Here is a 21,740-nt window from a genome sequence, read left to right on the forward strand (position 1 = left end):
CCTTCATAATCAGATTAGGATGTTTAGCAGATTTAAGTCATTTATCGTCTCTCATCTGGACTAATCTGTAAACACAGACTAAACCTCCTGTGTGAGGTTGTAATGAGTCTTTGTTCTTCATGTACAGTGTGTGTATGTGTGTTGTAGTGTGTGTGTGTGTGTGTGTGTGTGTGTGTGTGTGTCTTTATCAGATATTTATAAACCTGCAGATTAAACTGTGACGTCCGAAGTGTAACAACCTGTACAAACAAAGCTTTCTGTCAGACAGACTCTTCAAACATTGAGTCAGCTGATCGTGCTCAGTTTGTCTTCAGATGGAGCAAAATAATCCAGTCGCCATTCAGCACAGAACACCTACAGACAGACTGTCAGCTGATCTGAGAACTGCTGCTGAGGCTGCAGAGAGGAAACAGAAAGCTAGCCCTGGAATATCAGACACCACCAACAACACTGTGGGGAAAGGATACTAGGACACTAGGACACAAGGACACACATGCACACAAACATGTCTATTGTCATGTCTAGCTAGTGCTGACATTTTGTCAGTGTATGTTTCTAAGCTGTGTGGTGCTCAACTGCAGCAGCCTAACTACGGTGAACCAAAATAAAACCTGATAACCAAATAACAAGTTAAATTTGGACCTTAATTACATCACTAGTTAAAATCCTTCATCAGATTCAATGATGCAGTAAATATGAGAGTAACCAAACTTCAAACTCTGAGACAGAGTTGAGCTGTTCTTAAATGTCTGACAGCAGGGTGGACAGAAAGCTGAGGTCATAGTCTCTCTGGTAAAACATGAGGTTGGCTGATAGGAGTCAATAATCTGATTACCATGAGAGTCTGAGATCAACAATGCCGAGCGAAACATATCGCATACAACCATGTAAGCAGAGAGACAGACCCTCTCTCTGTCTCACTGACACGACACTTAACCAACCACCAAAGAGCAGTCAGACCAGGTACGAGGAGATGAGGTCACACTAAAGAGGAAAGCAGCAGGAGTCTGAGCTGCAGGACAAACAACAGAAGATTAGACAGAAGAGGAGAGCTGCAGCTTTAACGCGTGCTGACAGAGAAAACAGCTCCTGCAGGAAACATCCGGACACTCCTCGGTCACGGCAGCTCTGATCCATGACAGAGACGGAGCACGGGACAGATGTGAACCTGAACCACAAAACACAGCATCATGGGAACGCCTGCCGAGCGGGAAAACAGGACAGAGGGACAAGAAAACAGAAAAACGTGACCTCACACACTCTTTCAATATGATCTGTGCGCTACATAACACACAACGACACACACACACATCAGGGTGTTTCTGTCAGGAGTTCAGTCTTTCAGAGGAGCACATGGATCAGACACACAAGCTGTGACAGGACATTCATGGTCATCGTCTTCATCATTATTGTGTTTTTCTGATCAGGATCCTCTCTCAGGAGGGACAGACCTGCTCTGGGACATTGGAGGGTGTGGAGGTTATTTTGAACTCTGAGACACATCAGGAAACAGTGACCTGACGTCCTGTAGGTGTGCCGTATCATCCGGACCTCCCACGGTTAAAAACACAGAGAGCTTTTGTTTCCTCGAGTTTCACAGAAAACCTGCCGAGCTTTATTATCTCCGAAAACAAGATCCTGATCTGAAAACAATCCTGTGATTAAAAACAGGACTGTGTCAGCACGGGGAGGGATCGTCTCCTGGTACATTGAAAACAACCTGGTTTCTGCTGCTGTCTGCGAGAGGACAAAGGACAGCAGGACGAGTCCACACATCAGAGACTTGGGACAAAAACCTGCTGCGAGGATAAGTTCTCATTCAACGGCACGTTCAGGTTTAAGTTCTGCTGCTGGTACATCTTCACAAAGACCACAAGTTCCACCTGGGTGTCCTCATGCACACAATGGTCCCCCCCACTTTAGGCCCCATCAGGTCCCTCAAAGGTCGTCTCTTTCCCCCTCAGGGACCTGAGAGCTTAAAGGTCCTGGAGATGAGGATTCATTTTAAGGCAGGCTGAGGAATAACAGAGACAGAGCGGGACAGGAGCAGGGAGATACTTCTTCAACCACACACACACACACACACACACACACACACACACACACACACACAAGCGTCCATTCTGATAACAGCGGCGTGGCATCATCAGCGCTTTCTCTGCTCGCTTAGAAGGCTCACAGGCTTCTTAGGGAGAGAGCATGTGTTTGTGTTTGTGTGTATGTTTTGTGTGTGCGTGTGTGTGTGTGTGCGTGTAAGTGTGAAGGCTAACAGCTCATAAGGGGAAAATGCTGCGATGCTTTCTGCATCTCAGAAGGCTAATTATAACGATGCAACGCTGCAGAAATGAAACATGAAAGAACAATCAGAGAGAGAGAGAGAGGGAGAGAGAGAGAGAGAGAGAGAGAGAGAGAGAGAGAGGGAGAGAGAGAGAGAGAATAAAGAGAGAGAGAATAAAGAGAGAGAGAATAAAGAGAGAGAGAATAAAGAGGAGGAAACAGAGTGATTGTTAAAGAATGTGTAGGTGGCAGCAGTAATTACATCTCACTCCAATTAGCTGAAGCTGTGTTTTCAGGTGTGTGTGTGTGTGTGTGTGTGTGTGTGTGTGTGTGTGTGTGTGTGTGTGTGTGTGTGTGTGTGTGTGTGTGTGTGTGTGTGTGTGTGTGTGTGTGTGTGTGTGTGTGTGTGAGTGTGTTTACTTGTCTGTAAGGTAACATGTTTAGGAGCTGTAGTCTCATTGTCTTTAACTTTGTGTCGTCCTCCAGGTGTGATGGTGCTCGTTTTAAAGTCTGTGCTCAGGAGAGAGGACGGCTGGAGACGCACACCATCACTGACTGCAGATCAACAAATGTTGGCATTGACAAAGTTTAAAGAACCTGAAACTGAACAGAACATTTACAGTTCCTTCGCTGTTCCTCAGAAAGCCCCTCTAACACATGAACAGGACCAGATCAGCAGAGAGAGCTCTGACCACAGGGGGCGCTAACATCAACACACTGACAGTTCCTCACAGAAGCTCAGAGTCAGATAAATGCTGCTCTTCTGTTTCAAACAGCCCGACAGAGATCTGAGGTGTGTGTGTGTGTGTGTGTGTGTGTGTGTGTGTGTGTGTGTGTGTGTGTGTGTGTGGCCTAGTCCTGTTAAGACCACCAGCTCAGACTTGAGATACAGAGACAGCTGGGGTCAGCTGGTCACATGTGTGCCTGTGTGTGTGTGTGTATATAAAGACAACTGGAGACAGTTGCTAGTGTGACTGAAAGTGACAACTGGGCAAAATACAAGACCTTTTTTATACTGCACCACACTCTCTCTCTCTCTCTCTCTATACACACATACACACATATATACACACACAGTCTTTAACTCCTAACCCTATAAACTGTGGCTGCAGTCTGGGTAATCTGAGCTCTTTAATCTGAGGTTGAGCTTTATTCTTCTTCCTTCCTCAGCAACGTCCTATTGACTCCTCTCCTCTCCTCCTCTTCTCTCCTTCTCCTCTCCACTCCTCCTCCTCCTCCACTCTTCCTCTCCTCCTTCAGTGAGTTCAGGGGGAACTCTTGTTTTATGGTAGATATCAGGTGGAGTGGTAGTGTAGAGTTTAACGGAGCAACATGAGGAGGATCTGTGAATGTTTCACTCAGATCTCTCTCTGATCATCAGCCTGAGTCTGTATTTAGAAAACATTAAGAACTCAGATCAGGTCTCAGATGATCTGGTCTGTTATGTTAGGGTCAGATTCCTGAGGTGTCTGTGTGTTTACCTCCTGAATCCTTGAGGTGCAGGTGGTACGTTTCTCCTGGAGTGTTTCTGTCGCAGCGTCTTTAAACTGTTGTTCTGGGTGGAAACATGGAGCGTAATGGAGCTTTATTTGAGCCCTCTGGAGACAGACAGACGGACGGACGTCTGATCAGCTCTGACACACAGCTGTCACTTCATCCCTGCAAACACTGCAGACACACACTGAGCACTAAAACACTGAGGTGACATGCTAGCTGTTCAACGTACCAGCATCTCATAAAGACAGACAGACAGCTCTGACCTCCGAGGAGAGACAGACAGCTTTAACCTCTGAGGACAGACAGCTTTAACCTCCAACCTCTGAGGACAGACAGACAGCTCTATCCTCTGAGCAGTCATACTTCTTGTTGGTTATAAAGAACAAAGAATCATACGAATATTCAGATTATTAAACTTTAAAACAACCAGTTGAAATCTCCATGAAGCTTTGAGGTGTGCTGAGACACACACACACACACGCACACAAATACACACACACACACACACACCTCTGTATGTGCTCTGTGATAAACAAATCTGGGTCAGTGTAAGCAGCTACACCTCTGATACTATGGGTGTACACACACTGTACTGACCTGGATACTTCCAGGGCTTTTTGTGTGTGTGTCTTCACTATATGACTTTAATGTTTATATAATGAGTGAAGACGAAGTGTTGTAGTAGAAGCTGTGGGTGAAACATCACCCTCTGTCTGAAGGTCTTCATTAAAGGTGTGTTTCCTGTTAGTGTCACCAGATATTTTATGACAGAGAGAGAGAGAGAGAAAGAAAGGGAGGAGGTGAGAGAGGGGATGAGTGAGGGAGGAGAGGCAAAGGAACAGGCTCAGGAAAACTACGCTATTTAGCATCTTGTAAACCTCTCTCTCACACACACACACAAACACACACACACAAACTCTCTCTCTGTGGTGTGTTCGCTGCAGACTCAGTTTAAACACACTGCTGCTCCGCTCTGTCCTCTCTTTGCCTCCAATCCTGTTCTCTGCACCTTCTCCCCTCTCGCTCTCTCCCCCTTTCTCTCAGTAAGTGGGTGACAGCCGTGCAGTCTTTTACCTCTCTCTCTTCTCTCTCTCTCTTCTTTCTCTCTCCCCCTTTCTCTCCCCCTTTCTCTCCCCCCCTCTCCCCTCCTGATTTGCCCTCCTGGTGGATCTGCTCGCGCCACAGAATTACAACGAAGCAGAGAAGGGATGCTACACACGAATTAGCATACTTCAAACACCAGCTAACCAGCCTCTCTCGCCCTCCCCCTCTCTCTCTACTCTGTAAACAACCACAGAAGAAGAAGAAGAAGAAGAAGAAGTGCGCAGGCATCCTCTATTTTCTTCACATGAACATTAAAGCAGAAGGAAACACAGATTGTGATTAGTAAGCGTCTTTTCTATCTGAGAGGGTTTAAAGCAGAGAGCACAGAGGAGCTGTGAATACCAAATGACAACAGAGCTGTGTTAACTCTGCTGCAGAGCTTTATCAAGACCAGCATGTCCACACGATTCAATCGGACGGACTTCATAACACGGACAAATAACACGTCCACACTGTCCAAATCCAACACACATCCACACTGAGGAGGGTCTAACACATGTCCTGTACAGACCTGAAGACGAAACGGTGTAAAGTTCAAACAGATAGTTGGGGAGCTGCTCTGATTACAGGCCGAGCTCTGCTCAGACTGAACACCTGGTTTCAGGTGAACATGAAGAGGATCCACCTGATGGCTGTCGACTTAAACACACACTCGCACATGATGGCACGCATCCTCCAGCTGTTTTTTTCTGTGTCATATTTCTCTGAGACCTGGAAGCAGTTGTTTCTGCAGGTCTCTTATTCACTGAACGTTGAAATATATCAGCTGCTGTGAGGAGGCCTTATCAGGGAAATCCTGCAAACAGCTGATGTCGACTAAAAACCAGGTGCGATCAGAGGCTATTCTTTAGAGAACTACCTTCCTGTTTTTAGTTCAAACTTCTGAAACACACCCCGGGACGAGTTTCCCCTCTGCCCTTGACTACAAAGTTGATATCTGAAGCCCCGCCCCTTCTTGATTTTGATTGGTCTGTGACGAAAGAGTGACGTTGATGAGTGGTGATAAAGTCAGCTGACAGAGAGGATGTTTAAACACTGAGGGTTGAAAACTCGGGACTGTGTTTGTTGAGGAAAGAGGAAAACACAGTCAGTGGACACAGGCCCTTACACCTCACAGATCTACAGACACAGTATGAAGCTGCTGGAGGACAAACAACAACAACAAGGTCTTTATTCATGTAGGTCAAACAGAACACTCTGTCTCCTACCTGTTATCACCTGTCCTGCTCTGAAAGCATCCTGCTGTTATCCTCTCCCACTCTCCCTCCTCTATGTTCCTGCAGTCTTGGGTCCAATCAATCAACAAAACCCGCTTCTGCATCCTTCTGTCACTCCAAAACTTCTCCTCTACACACACACACACGGCCTTCACAGAGCGGAGATTGATGGATGAATGGGTGGGGTGTAGGAATGGTTTGATGGCTGCATGTGCGTGTGGGTGGATGCGTGGGTGGATGAATGGCGGGCTGAATAACGGGATGAAAGGGTGACTCATGACATCCTGATTCGTTACACACATCTGCAAACAGGCTGAAGAGGAGCGTGTCACATTCCTGCCTGCAGCAGAGAGAGAGCTGACAGCTGCTGCTGCTGCTTGTCGTCCACAAACAGTTACAATAAAGTTTATACAAACACAGGTGTTCCTGAGCATCGCTGCAGCTCCATCACTGCTATCTTTTCAGCTCCACGTGGGAAGGACGACAGAGTGTTATAACAAAGCAGACAGTCGTCTGATCACTGCCAAGCTGTACAGATCAGACTGATCGATGGTATTGACGTGATTAACATCCTCCACATGACGCTGACAACCTGACGTTATATTAAAGTGTTTGTTGCATCAGAGGAGAATTCCAATAGACACCTGTGGACTCGGTCTGTTACGATAAGTACTCTGTCTGCAATGATGTGGATCTGGTCTGTCTATGTGGACTCGTTTGTAGACGAGGACTCAGTCTGTAATGATGTGGACCTGATCTGTAGACTTGAACTCGATATGTAGATGTGGACTTGGTCTGTAATGATGTGGACTTGATCTCTAGACGTGGACTAAGTATGTGATGATGTGGACTCGGTCTGTAGACTCGATGTGTAGATGTGGACTTGGTCTGTAGATTTAGACTTGGCCCATAGATGTAGACTTGGTCTGTAATGTGGACTTGGTCTGTAGATGTAGACTCGGTCCGTAATGATATGGACTCGGTCTGTAGAGGTGGACCCGGTCTGTAGTGATGTGGACTCGGTCTATGATGATGTGGACTCGGTCTGTAATGATGTGGACTTGGTCTGTAATGATGTGGACTTGGTCTGTAATGATGTGGACTTGATCTCTAGACGTGGACTAAGTATGTGATGATGTGGACTCGGTCTGTAGACTTGATGTGTAGATGTGGACTTGGTCTGTAGATTTAGACTTGGCCGATAGATGTAGACTTGGTCTGTAATGTGGACTTGGTCTGTAATGATGAGGACTTGGTCTGTAGATGTAGACTCGGTCCGTAATGATATGGACTCGGTCTGTAGAGGTGGACCCGGTCTGTAGTGATGTGGACTCGGTCTATGATGATGTGGACTCGGTCTGTAATGATGTGGACTCGATCTGTAATGATGTGAACTAGGTCTGTAATGATGTGAACTAGGTCTGTAATGATGTGGACCCGACGTGTAATGTTGTGGACTTGGTCTGTAGACGTGTACTTGGTAAGTAATGATGTGGACTCGGTCTGTAGTGATGTGGACACACAGCAACATGTTCAGTCCTGTTACTCGCTCATCCATGAAGGAACTCTGCCTCACCACACTGCCGTTACCATGGAGACGCCTCTGCTACACCGGGCGGGTGAGGAGGAAGTGGAGGAGGAGGGGGGAGACGGTGCTTAACGTGAGCTTTTGTTCATTCAGGATTAAATATGAGAGTGCACATTCAGAAAAACCTGAATCATACCTGAGAGAGAGACACGTGAGGCACGTCTGGATTAAACACGACGGCGTGATGAGAGCGTGACGACATGGTGTTGACATGGTGACGACATAATGATGGACAGCTGGATTATCTTCTGTATGAAATAATCTCACGCTTCATTATCACAGATTAAACTCTGCACACTGAGTCAGAGGACACAGAGAAACACAGAGAGACATCACCTCTACAGGTCTGCCTCCTCCAGTGTGTGTGTGTATGTGTGGACACACACACACACACACACACACACACACACACACACACACGCACACATGCACACATGCACACACGCACACACGCACACACACACACACACACACACACACACAGCTGTGAGTGTGTAAAGCGTCTGTTGGAGGTAAATACAGCAAGCAGAGGAAATGAGAGGAGAGGAGCTGACATGTTAAATCTAACAGTCAAACACAAACAGGTGTGTGTGTGTGTGTGTGTGTGTGTGTGTGTGTGTGTGTGTGTGTTCTCAAAGAGGACAGTGTTCCTGCAGTGCAGTCAAACCCAAACATTACTTCACACTCTCACAAGCAGGCACACATGAACACAGGTAGTGCTTGTGTAGAAACACACACACACACAAACACACACACACACACTTGAATCTGTCACCTACAGGAGGAAAGGCCTCAGGTTCCACATATCTAACATGTTAGGACAAGTGAACACAGAGTTTTCTCAGAGGAAGTGTTCATCTCTTAATCATGGTGTGGAGGAGTCGTTGATCTCACTTCATACGACTCTCATGTATTTTTAAAAACAGGACAGTATTGGGCTTTTTATGATTCATAACAGCTGTTACATCAAACATCACAGTTAAAACAGGAACGTTACAGCAGAGGACACGGGAGTTGTTGGTCTACTCTGTCATGTTCTTGTTTTACCTGAATAGTTTGGCTCTGTTAGGTAGATCAGCTGCTCCTGATGTTGCAGACGTTACAGACTGTTTACCTGCTGCAGGACCAAGAACTGCGTACACTCTCTTTAAACAGTAAGATGTTTAAAGAAACCAGAGTTACACTGAGTGTGAGAAACATCCCGTCTGCTGTGTTGTTGTTGAACAAACACAATGAGGCGTCTCTGCAGCTGAACTCCTCGCTGGTCCACGTTTGGCTCAGTGTCCACGAAACTAACCAGCCACAACAACAGGGCTAATAAAAGCATCCAGTGCTACACGGCTAACGTCCTGGAACTAATGACTGCTCTGCACGGTGCTATATACTGCACACACATACACATACATACGACACACGTGTATATGAGCTGTTGTTCTTGTCTCTTGCAGCTTTGGGAGGTCTGACCGGACAGCTCCAGATATTCTTCAGAGCACAGAATGAAATGATCCAGCAAGAGAAGAAGTGAGGGACTCAGACGTAGCTCTTTTAATGATGGTGATCATGAAAGACTAAAACATGTCCATCACATCACAGATACAGATCCTGACATGTCTGTCTGATGAGTTTTAAAGGTTTAATGTGAACTCTATTACCCCTTTTTCGACCAACGAGAACCTGGTCCTACTTCCAGGCTGGTGCTCGCACTGGTTTGGAGCTGGTTCAACTTGCAAACCAACTCAGCACCAGTTTGCTTTTCCACCCGCTCGAGCCCATGGAAGTGTTGCAGTTGAAACTCAAAAAACTTGTTCTCAATTGAGCACCAGTCCTGAAGCTGCCTCGGTGGAAAAGGGGTGCTTGAGAGGTCAGCTTCTTTAAACCTCTATAAGGAGGATCACTGCTGCTGCTGCTGGCCCCCAACATGAGTCATCAGACGAGAAGAGAGCGTCCGCCCAGCTGAGCTCAGAGTTACAGAAAACTACAACCACTATGAGTTCTGTCATTACATTGCTACTGCCTGTCTCTCTCCTGAATGATCTGGATCGATTCACGCTGATCACAGAGAGCTGGACTTTTAAGTAAAAGTAAAAAAGAGCTCGTCATGTCGTCCTCTTTGAGCAGAGAGCTACTCTGTTTTAGTGTGATGGTGACTCTCACACCTGGAACTCTGACAGACAGCTGACCATGAGAACACTCATGAGGAGGAGTTTCACTACATGACAGGAGAAACCAAGGGTGACGACACTACAGAGGGGATGGGCAGACGGTCAGAAAGGAGGGTGAGGAGGAGCAGGGAGCGAGGGGAGTGTAGAGAATGTGGAGAATGTGGGGAGCGATGGGAGAGTGGGGCAGGCTTGTTCTGTGATTCCTCTCAGTGATTCAACCTGTCAGCTGTTTCTCCTGTTTCTTGTTTTTTAAGTCAGGTATCATAAAATAAGGGGGATCCAAAATGTAATCCTTAAGACAATCCAGAAACATCTCGTGTCTCTTTAAACTTTGGAGGCCAAGCAGTCAGTATTCAAATGAAGAAGTGAAAAGTGTGAGAGCAAGAGCAAAAACTCTTCTTTCTGATCTGATCCAATAATAAAAGTTTGACACGATGAAACACATTAAATGTGACCGCTCTGAAGTAGAAGAGGGATCCCTGAGTCTGAATCCATCACTGCAGCACTCTGACAGTTTTACTGGCCTCTATTTTAAACCGTATGAAACCATGACAACAGAGAGAGTCCACCTTCAGCTCTCCGTCCCAGCTCAGACCCTCTGGATGTTAGAGCCTGTTCTGCGTTTGCTCTCACACTAAGAATAGCTGCAGCGTCAGCGCCTTTTAAAGCTGCTCCAACAGACCATCACTCTTTTATTTTCTCCCTCTGACAAATGTGCGTGTGTGCATCGACAGGTGGACGCTCAGGCGTGTCGGCAGCGTGACTCACACACGCAGAATAGAAGCCAACTGTGGGCAAAGGAACGCTGCACATGCCTCATCCCTGTTTCAGCCCAGAGAGGAGAGAGAGAGAGAGAGAGAGAGAGAGAGAGAGAGAGAGAGAGAGAGAGAGAGAGAGACGGAGGGATCGAAATCTCAACTCCCAGCCCGATAAAGACGGCTTACTCCACAACATGCTCTCTTTACCTTCCTCTCACAGGAAGAGACGGAGAATCAAAGAATGAGAGCCCACAGACCAATCAGCTCCCTCCTGGAGATCAAGTGTAGAGAGCAGGATGATGAAGATGAGCTTCATCACCAGGAGGACACACACAGATCACACGAAGAGAAAGAAGGAGGATATAGAGGAGTTGGAGATAAGGGATGAACGATAAATATCGGTGGCGATAATTATCGGTTCGATATTGGGAAAAAATTACGTCACACCGATAAGTCCGGTATTGAAAAAAATTACAGATAAGAAGAGCCGACTCAAATAAACCAAGATTGCTCTGATTAAGGTCCCTCTTGTCTTGCCTGTGCTGCATGCACAGACTGTATAAATATGGCAGCATGCTGTTGACGCGATCATGACGTCATACTACTGCACCGGTGTGGGCTTTCATTACTACCTGAGACAAAGACAACGCGATCGCAATTTGCAATAAATGTTCAGCCGAAGTACAGAGAGGAGGGAAAAGGAGCGTGACATACAACACATCAAACCTCATAAGTCACCTAAAGTTTCATCATCGCTACGACGGTGTATGGAAGGAATACAAAGAGGCTAAATCTGCTGCGGCTAATGCTACCTAACCACCAGCCGCGAGCAAGAAGTCGTCTGGGGCTGGTCTTGTACCTATCAACGAGGCATTTGCAAAGATAAATAAGTTTGATAGAGACGCCTACATCCAAACAATAAGTAACAGAAAGGCTGTGGGAGAAGAGTGAGAGCAGCCAGGAGGACCATGGCTCAAAGGGTAAGATCATTTAAATATCCTTTTCTGTCTGAAAAGTTGGGGGCATCTACAAGATTTGATGGGGGCTGTACAAAAATCTAATTCTAATAATGCTGCTGTTGGAAATGTGAAATAAGAGTGTAGCTGCTTATTATCTGTCAGTGTTAGAAAATGGAAATGTATTGGTGAAATCAAGTGAATGACAATAAAAAAGAGCTAATCTTGGGGTAAAGCTTGAATCCTCAATGACAGTTGTTATGGACATTCTGGAATTGATATCTTGTGGCATTTAAAAAAGTTAAAAGCCTTTGCTCCTCACTCAGGTGCCAAAGATGAGTCACAGAGCTAAGAGGACCAGGGCAGACAGGAACAACGTTTTCTGCTGCTGAACATGTGATGCACTTTTCAGGACTTCATTGCACTGAGACTGTTGTTTTTTAAAAAAAAACTTAAAATTTTGAATTGACTGAAGCACTTTATTTTTTGTATTGACTGATGCATTCTGTTTTTTTTTTTAAACTAATAAATATTTATTTTTTGGGAGACTGAAGTGTTGTTATGATTACAGCTATAGCAATATCAGATACATAATTTGTTTAGGTCAAAGGCAGAGCCATGATGTTGAACTCATCTTTGCACACTAGCCTAGCCTTTCTTTCCGTCAGGGGAGTATAGACTATTAAAAAACTGATATTGGTTATCGGTATCAGTATCGGTTTGGAGAAGCAAGATGTTATCGGTTATTGGTATCGGTGGAAATGGAAGAGGAAGCGAAAGAAGAGGGGGAGGAGGAAGATAAAATAGAGGAGAAAGAGGAGTACGAGGACGAGGCGAAGGAGGATGAAGAAGAGGAGGAGAATCAGGAGGAGGAAGAGGAGAAGGAGAAAGAAGAAGAGGAGCAGGAGGAGGAGACAGTGGAGGAGGAGAAAGAGGAGGAGAAGGAAGGGGAAGAGGATTAGGAGAAAGGGAGAAGGAAGAGGAAACAGAGGAGCATGAGAAGGAGGAAGCTGTGCATGAGGTAGTGCAGGAGGATGAGGAAGAGGAGGAGAAAGAGGAGCAGGAAGAAGAGGAGGAGGAAGGATAAGAGGAGGAGGATGAAAAGGATGAGGAAGAGGAGGAGAATGTGCAGGAGGAGGAAGAGTAGGAGGATGTAAACTGTGTTTGCAGAGATTGAAATGGAGCAAACTAAACCTGATGAAACCGCAAGAACAGTACAACATGGCCTTTATAGAAGAACTTTTTGTCTGCGGTCAAAAACAGAGGATTGACTTCACGTCTTCTTAAAGGCTGCGTGTGATTCTCCAAAGAGAGTTTCAAACATTTAAATCATAACATCATCCTCAGACCAGGTCTCTGAGCCTCAGCATGCACTCAGCTGCTCGGGGTGACTTCAGGTCAGACAATGCTCAGCGTTTTTACACACTATGTAATCCAGCAGAGGCAGACCACGTTCCAGGGTTTCCTCTGAAACCACAGACACAGACCCACAAGGATTGTTTTCCTCCTCACACTGAGCAACATGCAGTGCTTGCTACAGAGTGTGTGAGTGTGTGTGTGTGTGTGTGTGTGTGTGTGTGTGTGTGTGTGTGTGTGTGTGTGTGTGTGTGTGTGTGTGTGTGTGTGTGTGTTAGACACTCACAGATAAGGATGAGGGTCTGTACAGCCACTCTGCTACCTTTGAGGAAATCTAAACCTGTGTATCACAGTCACACCTCTCTGCTGCAGACTGAGGCTGCAGCTCTGCACACACACACACACAGCACACACACTAAACATACTGTTTAGTTAACCCTTGCAGGTCAGTTCGGGTTTTTTTCTGCATGAATGAGAGAAAACACTCTCTACACACAACAGCACCTCCTTTCATTCAAAAGCAAAGCAGGACGTGTCTCACACACACACACACACACACACACACACACACACACACACACACACACACACACACACACACACACACACACACACACACACACACACACACACACACACACACACACACAGGGTTAGAGATAAACAGCCTGCTCTCACTCTAAGGACTAACATGACAGATTCTTCAGTCAGCTGAAACAAAGTGGAGCGTTCATCATCAGCTCAGGATCAGAGAGGTTACTCTGCTCTGATGTTAAACTGCTTCACAGAACATCACAGAAACTCTCAGCACTGTTGTAAGTTACAGATGCAGCCATGCTATGTTTTTCCAGCAGGGGGCCCTCTGACTACAAAGTTCACAGTCCTCTCAGCACTGTCTGCAGCACATGGAGCAGAGCAAACTGCAGGTCAACAGATAGATGGATCACAGATAGCTTCACCTGCCTCTGTCTCCATATCTGCTGTAGCTTCTCCTGCATCTGTAGCTGATGTAGCTTCTCCTGCCTCTGTACCTGCTGTAGTTTATCCTGCCTCTGTAGGGGAAGCTGCTGTAGCTTCTCCTGCCTCTGTACCTGCTGTAGTTTCTCCTGCCTCTGTAGGGGAAGCTGCTGTAGCTTCTCCTGTCTCTGTACCTGCTGTAGCTTCTCCTGCCTCTGTACCTGCTGTAGCTTCTCCTGTCTCTGTACCTGCTGTAGCTTCTCCTGCCTCTGTACCTGCTGTAGCTTCTCCTGCCTCTGTACCTGCTGTAGCTTCTCCTGCCTCTGTACCTGCTGTAGCTTCTCCTGCCTCTGTACCTGCTGTAGCTTCTCCTGCCTCTGTACCTGCTGTAGCTTCTCCTGCCTCTGTAGCTGATGTAGCTTCTCCTGCCTCTGTAGCGGAAGCTGCTGTAACTTCTTTCTCAGCACCAGGTGTGCTGAGAGGAAACCAAAGGCAGACAGATCCTTGTGAGCTGAGGGGGATCAGAGCGAGCAGGAGAAACAGAGCTCCACAGCCAAGGATGAAGAGGCTCACCATGAAAACACAAACACTGATAAAGAAGACTCTGACTACTATGTGTGTGTGTATATGTTTGTGTGTGGTGGTGTGTTTTGATGATGTTTGCTGTTGAACAGCAGCAACTTCATGTCCAGATGATTACATGTGTTGCAGAGAGCAGCTGCTGCATGAACACACACACTGACACTAACACATGCATGAGACACACACCTAAGTAAACAAATACACACGCATGTATCTTTGTACTCGTTGGTGGAGGTGTGAAACAAACAGTGTTCCCTGTGTCGAGGATTAAAGGCAGCGTGTCTACAAAACACACCAAGAGGCCTGTTTACAAACACACACTCACACACACACTAATAGAGGAAGCGTGCTCAGCTGCAGCGCCTCTTTACGTCACGAGGACTCAACAGAGCGCAGCAGAGAGAGCTGGTGAGTGTTGATGTTCGTCAGTCGGGTCAGGGTGCGTTACTCGGCCCTCTTGGCCCTCTCTGCGGGAGGAGAATAACGGCCCCCGGGGGAACAATCAGACCCCAAACTGCCCCTCATGGCTCAGTCCATCCTCTCAGGCAAACAGGGCCTGAGGGACAAGCGGCTCCCAGTTTGTGAACAGTTTAAGAACATTAAACAGAGATTCAGAGAGAGAGAGAAAGACGGATGGGTTTACAACGAGGGGGAATACACTGCTGCACACACACACACCCTCTGTGTGTGGATGAGAGTTTGGGGCAGACAGGAGCTGAATCTGTACCAGGAGCTCAAAGTTCAGGCTGCAGAGTGCCGGCCTCTCTCTAACAGAGACTGAAGCAGCTTTACTGAGACCTTCATCATCATCTTCATCAGGGCACCAGAGGAGGACAGGTTCATGTCACAAACAGGATGTTGAAGCCTCACACTGACGTTAAATGATACATCTCTGATCAATGAAAGAAGAATGAGGAACTCTAAAACTCAGGGCTGAAGATCCTCCACTCTTCAGACCCACACTTCTACTTTTAAGATTGTTTTAAATAAAATGAACCCTTCTGATTGGATGTCTTTAAGCCAATCACAGAGTCTCATATAATTTAAACAGACTGCAGTGAAGCCACGCCCCTTTTAAGGAGAGGTGATAGGCAGAGTGATATCTAAGAACTTCATTTAAAGTTTAAAGTTTAAAGTCAGGTAATTTACCTGTCTGTTACGTCCCAGAGGAATTTAACCCTTTGTGTTCAGATTCTCAAACGCTTATTCTGTTTACTCTGTTTCTCAGTCAGGATCTTATTCATTCATTCAAACACATCATACATCTGTCCATGGTGAGGGTTCTGACTATAATATAAAAATAAAATGTAGATCTGTCCTGACATCTTCCGAAGAATTCAAACACCTGTTGTTTGGTGTCAAACATTAAGGTCCGCAGTCGGATCAGAAAATCTAAACGATATTAGTGAGTCTGGAAGATGAGGCTTATTCCCCTAGCAGGTAAACTTATCTCTGACTGACACTCAGCTTTCTGTCCGGACTCTCTCTCTCTCTCTCTCTCTCTCTCTCTCTCTCTCTCTCTCTCTCTCTCTCTCTCTCTCTCTCTCCCCTCTCTCTCTCTCTCTCCCCTCTCTCTCTCTCTCTCCCCCCTCTCTCTCTTCTCTCCTCTCTCCCCCCTCTCTCTCTCCTCTCTCTCCCCCCTCTCTCTCCCCTTTCTCTCCCCTCCCTCTCTCTCTCGGTCAGAGGAGACACACAGACCTCGGCAGGCTGTCTAACGTCTCCATGGCAAAGCGGACGTGAGCGGAATCACGATTTAGTGGGCGAACACAACCTCATGTGCGCGCGGACTTCACCTTTACGGAGGATACACCTTCACACGCAGCAGCACGAGGCCCGGTGTGTTTGTTTGTTTCCTGCTGATTAATTTCAGAGCTCATTAGAGCTCATAATGACATCTGTGACATGTTTCCTCCACCTCACACACTGGGACCAACTTCAGAACCTCATGGCGCACGCGCACAGGCACGTAGGCAACAGCCCGAGCCACACGAGAGGAGGTAGTAACAATAAGTCAAACAATGAGGTCTCTAACTGACTGTGAGTCCACATAACGGGACTCTGAGGGGACACTGTCCCTCCTCAGGACTCCTAACCCAGAGTCTAACAGCCATGATACAGTCAGCAGGTTATAAATACACACACGCATACATACACACAAACACATATACACAAATACACACAGACACACACACACGCACGGACCGCAGTCTGTCCCGGCCTGGCTCTAAAATGCACCTGTTCTGTGTTGAGGCCAGAGGAATGAGGCTCCATGCGGCTTCAGCTGTCCACGCGCCGAGGAAGGAAACACAGAAGGAAACAAGGGGAGGGAGGGAGGAAGGAAGGGAGCAGGGCGGTAGCGGGGATAAGTAGCCCAGCAGAGAGCTAATAACACAGCGATCTCCTAAAAATATCCTGCACACTGAGCTGCTGCTGCTGCTGCCTGAATCACGGCGCACGGAGCCGACGCGCGGACCCGGATGTGTTCTCACACCGTTACACGCTGCTCCGAGTCTGCACAATCACATCTCCACATGCAGAGACACAGATCTGTGCTGCTGGGGTTGTTTTCTCTGCTTTAATGCCTCCCTCAGTCCCACTTTCTCTGTCAGAGACACGCAGAGCCGGGAGGAGACCATCAAGCCTCAAACACACACATTACAGAAACACACAGAGCCGAGACTTAAAGAGGAACTGACCGTCAGAGCTCCTCCAGGGTTATATCCCGGATAAATCCTCCTTCTGCTCCTTATGCAGGCAGAACAGGCAGACTGGTGGCGACAGGGGAGCTCGGTTTTCCTCCTTCCTCCTCACACACACTCCGGCGGACAAATATAGGCTGGCTGCTCGGTGTCAAATCTCCTCCTCCCGCTGCTCTGACGGGCTGGCGACACAATGTCTCCAGAGTTAGACACTGAAACTCACTGACCATAAAAATAAACCACAAAAATCACCAGAATGAAGACACACACCAGCGAAATCCTGACGCGGAGCAGAAAATCTGACGCGTAAAAACCAGGAGAAATTGAAGCGTCTGAGAGGTGAGAGTGTAAAAATCACAGCGACAGCATGAGATCCACTTCAGCCTGGACCCGGGCCGGAGAGCCTGCTGCTGCTGCTGCTGCTGCTGCTACTGTTGCCGGAGATCAGACCTCCGAAGACCGTGTCCCGCTCTCCCGAGGAACCTCCACACAAATGTCCGCTACCGAGCCTGAAGGATGAATTTCCACCCGGAGGAGGAGCGGAGAGAGAGAGAGAGAGAGAGAGAGAGAGAGAGAGAGAGAGAGAGAGAGAGAGAGAGAGAGGGAGAGAGAGAGGGAGTGGGGGGAGGGAGGGAGGGCAGTGCCTCGCATTCTCTGAATTACTCCTCCCCCAAACTGCCTCCCACCTCTCCACTTATTTTCATTCCCTCCTCTCTTTCATTCACTCCATGTCTCCCTCCTCTTTCCTTCTTTTATTCACTCTCTCTCTTTATTTTTTCCTCAAGTGTGTGTGTGTGTCTGTGTCTGTGTGTGTGTGTGTGTGTGTGTGTGTGTGTGTGTGTGTGTGTGTGTGTGCGCCGCCTGATCATGATCTGATTAATCAATATGTTTGCTCTTCCTCAGATGCATTTATGATGATGACATTGATCTGAGCATGATAATAATGCAGCTTTTATCAATAAGTCTGTATGTCAGGAGGAGTGAATGGCTCATAATCACAGTCAGAGAGACTGGTTTAGAAACACTCAGAGTTATGATGATACAGAGGTCTGCATGTGCTCCTGATCATGTCGTCCAGCAGTAATAACTCAACCCTCAGGCTGCAGGTATTTAAATCTGGAGTACATTTCACTCCTGAAATATTCACACGTGCTTTATTTTTACTTCCACTCAATGGCCATGTTCCTGACATCACGCTTATTAAGTTGCAAACTTTTAAAAAGCGCCTCTAAAATGTTTATCTGAACACAGATAGACTCTCTGTGACATCAGGCTTCAGGATTTAAAACAGCTAATCTCTTCAATAACAGCTGATCAGTATCCAACCCCTGACCAGGTAACCTGCTTTGAACATGTATCAGATAACTCTATCCAACTGTTAGCAAGGAGATGGCTGAATACTAACGTTAGCTGCTAATGTGTTCAGGTATTAAAATGTGCGCAGATGTAAGAACATGTGACCCATCAGACGAGGTGACGAGGATCAAACATGTCAGCTGTTTTAATTAGTAAAGTTAATGAAGTATGGCGTAGCTCCACCCTCAGCCGGACGCTCCTTTGTTTGACCGAGCGTGTTGTGGTTTCTAAGTTTTCTTTAAATCATGGGTTCCAAAAATGTTTAAGCCGTGACCCCCAAAATATAGGTGCCAAAGATTTTTGCCAAAAATTAGCAAAGCTACTTCCACATGTGGCTGTGTTTTCAGTGGTGTTATGAATTAACCTGGTGCTACTAATGCTTCTGTTGATATATCAAAATATGCTATTTTAGATTTTGATAGAAAAAAAAAATCTGCAAGACTTCTCGACGTTAAGCTAAGAACCATGATGTGTAACACCACTGACAGTAGGGTAATGTTAGGGCTGGGGTAATAGTCTCTAGCAGCAGCTTTAATGCATGAAGCACTTTGTTACGTGATGAAATGTATACAAATGAATAAAGTTGTTTCTCAGAGTTTATCCAAACCCTGTAGAGACGTTAGGGTCTTACTTGTGGTGTTCCTCAGGGGTCTGTTTTGGGCCCTTTCCTGTTCTCATTGTATATGCTGCCCCTGGGATCTATTTTCCCGAAATATGGCGTCTCATTTCATTGTTATGCTGATGATGTGCAAATTTATATGCCGTTCAGCTTAAAGAGGAATGGATCCCTGCAGTCCTTATTCAACTGTTTGAAAGATGTAAAGTTATGGCTGAGCCTATATTTTCTGCACCTTAACGAGGAAAAGACTGAGGTCGTTGTATTTGGACAGCCCCAACAGTTCGATGGGAGCACTCTCGGCCCTCTCGCAGCAAATGTTCACTCCTCTGTAAAGAGCCTTGGAGTTCATTTTGATAGTGCCTTCAAATTTAGGAAACAAATCTCTTCTGTGGTTCAGTCCAGCTTCTTCCAGCTGAGACTCATAGCGAAGGTGAAGGCATATCTCCCTCTTAAGGATCTAGAGAGAGTTGTACATGCCTTTATTACGGCTAGGCTTGATTATTGTAATTCTTTGTATGTCGGCTTAGACATGGCGTCTATTCAGCGCCTGCAGCTTGTAGAGAATGCGGCAGCTCGCCTCCTGACTGGCAGGAAAAAGAGGGAGCACATCACACCTGTGCTGCGTGCTCTCCACTGGCTCCCAGTCCGTCACAGGATTGATTTTAAAGTTGCACATTTAACATACAAGGCCCTAAATGGATTGGCACCATCCTACTTGGCTGATCTTCTCCATGCTCACAACCCAACCCGAGCACTGAGGTCAACAAACCAGCTGCTCCTGGATGTGCCTAAAAGTCGCCTTAAAACCCGGGGAGACCGAGCCTTTGCAGCAGCGGCCCCCAAGCTCTGGAATGGCTTGCCACTCCAATTAAGATCGGCCCCAACTGTTGAATGTTTTAAATCTTTGTTGAAGACCCATCTCTTCTCTTTGGCCTTCTACTCGTGAAGAGGACATTAATATCCTGTTATGTTGTGTTGTTTATTGTTGTCTTCATGTAATTTTTACTTTGTACCTTGTAAAGCACTTTGGCCAACACTGGTTGTTTTAAATGTGCTATATAAATAAAGTTGACTTGACTTGACTTGACTTAGCTTGTCGTTACTCTTCATGAAAGAGAGACAAATGAACGTCATGCAAGCAGCAACTTCCGGCCTTGACAATTGAAGCCAATGTGGAAGTGTTAAAAACTGCAGTTCCTTGAGCATCCAGTTGAGGATGGCTCCGGAAATATTGGAAACCACATAAACACAAATTCAAAGAGCCAATCTTTACAGCAGAAATAAACATGTTTACAGCCTGGTACAAAAAATGAGTTTAGTCTGAATAGCTCATTTCTCAATCAGCACACACTGTAGGGGGGTGAATTTGTATCATAACTCAGCAGTTTAGAGGATATTAGTTGGCTATATCCCTAAACCTAACCCTTGGTATTTGTCAGTGGGCTATATCCCTAAACCTTAGCACTCAAACTTTGTTTAACCCTAACCCTGGTTCTTGGATGGTGGATCTTTAATACAAAAGTCGCTGGACTTCTTGACCTTCTGGTAATTAGAGGCACAGCTGACTTGACTGACAGGCGGGAACAATGTAGCTGTTAGCGAGGAAGCTAAAGGCTCACCTCTTTACTTCACACTAGTTTGACAGAAGTTAGGTTGAGTCCATTTATTATTAAGCCTATGGCGTCATGTAACACCAGGACACAAGCCTCCCGCAGTGCACCATGGGTGTATTTTAGGTGCTTTTATGAATTCAAAAGACAAACTGTGATAGGACAGGAAATGTTCCTCATTGCTGGTTAGAAGTCCTGGTGAACTGAGGGGTTACATTTAGAAGAGTCAGTACTTGAAGCGTTAATCCGACACAGGCAACCAGAAACTAAAGGGTACCTTAAAACAGCTGTGTGAGTCTGCTCCCCACTGCTGTGTTTAGAGTTAACCCATGAGCCAATGAGTGATGACATTAGCCAGTCCTTCCAGGAAGTTGCGATTTCGCGATCTCAACTATCAACTCAAATTCAACCAATCAGGGTGATTTTTGCGCGGTCTTGCAATTTTATACAATCACCGCAACTTTCCCGCAAATTTGACCATTCACCTTAACATCAGCCCCTGTACGTCATCGGTTTCGTCATCAATCGGCACTTTTAAACAGCAAAACACGCACGGAGAATGGGTGAAAAGCGGGGACAGCAGGCAGGACAAGTGACCATGACAACGTTGTTATTTATAGATACTAGAGTTATTATCTGAGGGGCTCAGTGTTAGCTTGGTCTCTACCTGCAGCAGGTGTGCTGTGTGAATGCAGCTCTCCCCGCCTCCATGCATCTGTCTCACCTTCATTGAGGATTTTTACCCCCCGGTGTGCGTTAGTGACAAAGACACAACCGGGGGACGTCTGTTTAATATTTGATGTTTGACGTTGTTGCTGCCATTACCGAAAAAGCTCCGCGTCTAGAGCTTGATTTAATCCAGTTCGGTGATACATCAGATACATTTAGTAAGTTTTGATCAACTCCTAGTCAACAAAGATGCAGATGCATTTCAGAGTGCCGTGAACCAACTGTCAAGTGCCTCTGTCACTTCGAGGTGCATTCAGGGACTGTCGTAAATGT

The 21,740-nt window shown here is 46.4% G+C and overlaps 1 protein-coding gene across 2 annotated transcripts in view; it reads right to left on the minus strand.

Moving 5' to 3' along the window:
* LOC117812253 (dystroglycan-like) overlaps nt 1-17,814 on the minus strand; it is a 46,554-nt gene extending 28,740 nt beyond the window's left edge. The window contains exons 1-2 of one of the 2 annotated variants that reach the window (XM_034682915.1): nt 17,424-17,814; nt 17,151-17,335 (exon numbers count right to left, since the gene is read on the minus strand). The gene's annotated coding sequence lies outside the window, so the exon portion shown is untranslated. Of the gene's footprint in view, nt 1-16,689; nt 17,035-17,150; nt 17,336-17,423 lie in introns of those variants that run through there. The other variant, XM_034682923.1, reaches the window with a different exon arrangement.
* Nucleotides 17,815-21,740: the final 3,926 nt, after the last annotated feature.

The sequence above is a fragment of the Notolabrus celidotus genome, chromosome 1 (genome assembly GCF_009762535.1).
Source record: "Notolabrus celidotus isolate fNotCel1 chromosome 1, fNotCel1.pri, whole genome shotgun sequence".
Taxonomy (NCBI): domain Eukaryota; kingdom Metazoa; phylum Chordata; class Actinopteri; order Labriformes; family Labridae; genus Notolabrus; species Notolabrus celidotus.